Source organism: Engraulis encrasicolus, chromosome 17 (genome assembly GCF_034702125.1).
Source record: "Engraulis encrasicolus isolate BLACKSEA-1 chromosome 17, IST_EnEncr_1.0, whole genome shotgun sequence".
Taxonomy (NCBI): domain Eukaryota; kingdom Metazoa; phylum Chordata; class Actinopteri; order Clupeiformes; family Engraulidae; genus Engraulis; species Engraulis encrasicolus.
In genome coordinates, this window is record NC_085873.1 from 715,526 (window position 1) to 719,112 (window position 3,587).

Below are 3,587 nucleotides of genomic sequence, written 5' to 3' on the forward strand. Positions count from 1 at the left end.
AGGGGATATTACACACTGGAGCGAGACATGAAAGAGCCGCTGCCGCTCCGAAATTAGGTCATTTCTCTCTCTGTGTGTGTGTGTGTGTGTGTGTGTGTGTGTGTGTGTGTGTGTGTGTGTGTGTGTGTGTGCGTGCACTGCGCACCCTCTCTAGACTGTGATGCAAAAAGAAAGCAAGCGGGTAAAATATTCAGATGAGTGAATAATGAATTAGTCGGAGGCATTTTTCACAGGTTGGCGCGCGCGAGAAAGTGACATCTCTCTTTATTATCTTGATACTGAGAAACTGTGAAATAGCTGCAGGGTAGGCTAGTGTACCCTACCAAGGGACGGCGGAGTCTGGAGGTTTAAAAGCATGTTGGAGTGCGTGTTAGATAATGTTTTACACGAATCCTGTGCCAATGTAGCCTAGCTCTTCACTGCAGACAAACGAGTCACGAGCCTCATTCAAAACAGAAAGGCGCAAAGAGAAACGTCAGAATGGGATGAGGGAGGCTAAAGACCATGGTTGCTAAGCAACGGGGGTCAAGGCCAAGGTCCCTCGCACAAGGTCAAGGTCACAGACACACACACACACACACGCACGCACGCACGCACGCACGCACGCACGCACTCTCACACACACACACACACACACACACACACACACGCACACACACACACACACACACACACACACACACACACACACACACACACACACACACAGACACACACACACACACACACACACACACACAGGCTTAGGGTCAATGTATTGTTCTCTGTGGTAAGAAGTCAGGCAGGTCAGGTGATTTGGAGGAGAATTGCTGGGTGTGAACCGGCCAAGGGGTTAATGACGTGCAGGCCTGTCGTATCCCCCAGGCAAGCAAACCTTCCAATTGCCTAGCTAGGGCCCTGCAGCCGAAAGGGCCCCCCCTATGGTATCCAAATGGTATCCAAACATGGGCGGTTCTAGACAGGGACCAGGGTGGGCTAGCCTGGCTCACACAGACCCTTCGTGCTTTGTGCATCTTCGTTAAACTTCGTGAGAAACATCCATCTGTATGAGAACCAGGTTAAGGGTGGGCCAGGGCCCATGCAGATTTCTTCCTGGCCCTTGTTGTGCCCCCTGTGCTGAACAGCCAATGACTGTGACATAATACACATTTTTGTATATAATATATTCATAACATTAAAAATGTATCTCTTCTGCCAATTTATGTGCCCCCCTGAAAAAATAATGGCCCCACCTCGGCCCCCCTGATCATTTTGGTCTAGAACCGCCCCTGATCCTGTATCCAAATGACAGCAATGGTAACTTGGGACACCAACAAAGTGCCCCACCGAGGCTGCTGTGGGGGCCCTCCCCAATAGTTTGAAGATGAAAAGGGGGCCCTAAGTGCCTCTTTGCCAAGGGCCCTCCAAATACCTTGAAGCAGGCTGCTATGAAGAACCTTTACTGTCATTCATTTGTTTTGTCATTCTCTTTGCTTGTGGCTTTGTGATGTGAGGCTCAACAACATTGATGATCAAAGTTTCATTCAATATCGCACAAAAGCACAATTCAAAAGTCGTTATCTCATTTGCAATTGGGATGTTAACTGGGGAAAATCCCCCCAAAGTTGCACTGTCAATGTTCTGAAATTTAAAGGACAGGCACACTATTTTCTTTATTTATTTAAGTATTTTTGGGGGCTTTTCAAGCCTTTATTTGTTTTGTTGTTTAATGAGTCAGGATAGTGGAGAGACAGGATATGAGTTGGGAGAGAGACATGGGGAAGGGCTGGCAAAGGACCCATGCCGGGAATTGAACACAGGTTTGTCGCCATGCCTCCCCAAGGCCCAGACCTTGAGCACCTTCGGACACAGACCCCCTTTGTGTGTCCTCATACCAATTTCCATGCTCTTATCGCAAATTGATCGATTTTCGCAGCTATCCGACTAATTTACAAAACCATTGAGCTAAAAGGTCTAGGGCTGATAGCTCAGCACCATCACGTCTGCATAATGCTTCGGGAGGGAGGTTTATTAATGCTCTACTGCTGAACTCTGCTTGTTGACATCCGTTACACAGGCATGCAGATGTGTTGGCTACATGTTCAGTGTGTATGCTGTGCAGCTGCAGTGTGTATTTGTGCAGGGCCGCTGACGCCTTTGGCTGAGCCCAGGACAAAGTCATCTGTAAAGGGCCCCCCACCCAATAGCTACTGTATAACATAAGGACACTATTTTCGACCCCCCCCCCCCCCCCTGTCCTTCTGGGCCCAATCGGGACAACTGACCTGATTGTCCCTCGGAGTCGGCTTTCCTGGATTTGTGCATTGTGTTACCGCTGTACACTTTCATTGACTTCAGGATCAGCACAGTATCTCTACCACGACATGGCATGCTTATTATCAGGGGCAGTGATGCCAGATTGGGCGGTTACTTGCCCAATTGAGCTGCTTGGGATGGCCGTCTGTGGGTAAAAAACGTGAAAAATCGACCATTTGGCGTTTTTTTCTGCAGTTTTATGCCCATGGAAATCAATGCAATTTGTTGAAATTGGGCTTAATTCAGCGCCTCTTGGCGGTTTTTGAGCACCTTTTGGGTGGGATTTCATCAGACACATCTGGCAACACTGATCAGGGGTCAGTTTCCCCTGGCCCAGGGAGAAAGGGTGGCACAGAATTACATTGTTTGTGTTGGTTTAGGGGACCCTTTCAGATGACTTTGTCCTGGGCCCAGCCAAAGCTGTCCTGTACTTATTACATATGACCAGGGGCTGATAAAATAGTTTGAGAAAGTAAAAGCTCTGCCAGATATTCCTTCTGCCTCTGCTCCCCAGCACAGGTGATTTAAAGGATAAGTTCATTTGAACATGCAGTTGTAATGCTCTGGACTTGTCAGTACCTGATATGTTTTTTTAAACCTTTCCTGAGATCCTGGTCATTGTAATGGGGGCAGGTGTTTGTTTACATTTTTTTTAAAAATTATTAAATTTAAAGATTTATTTCCAATAACATCCAAAAGGTTATGCAACATCAGCAGACAACTAGCAAACAGTGATACGTTTTGGGAAAATATTTGGAGTAGGACTATGTTAGGAATTTTAAAAATGTAAACAAAATATGCCAGGAAGGTGGAGAATGCGCGCACATCAGTGGTACAGGTGCTGGACAAAATAGAGTAACTGAAATAAATGATGGAAGTCCGCAACACTGTTAATGCTCCCAGTGATTTATTTGCACGACGTTTCGGACCTTCGTCCTTTCTCAAGTGCAACCAACAAAATATGCCCCCATTAGAATAGCTCAGATCTCGGAAAGGGCTGAGTCGAAAAAGGCAGCATCACCGGGTACTGACATGTCAAGGGTAGCATGAGCAATACACCAGCATATTGAAATTGTTGACTTACTCATTAGTCACAGTGGAGTAACAATAACTGATGTAATATCATGTCAGTACAACTGTAGTACATGTTATTACACCATATGATTTATGTCTCTACATACCATAATGACAATAATGACCATATTGTAATGCACCAGGAAGTGGTTTCATAATAGTTTTGCCAAAGTGATGAATTCTTCCAGGGAGGCAAAGGGTTTAACTGAGACCCAAGG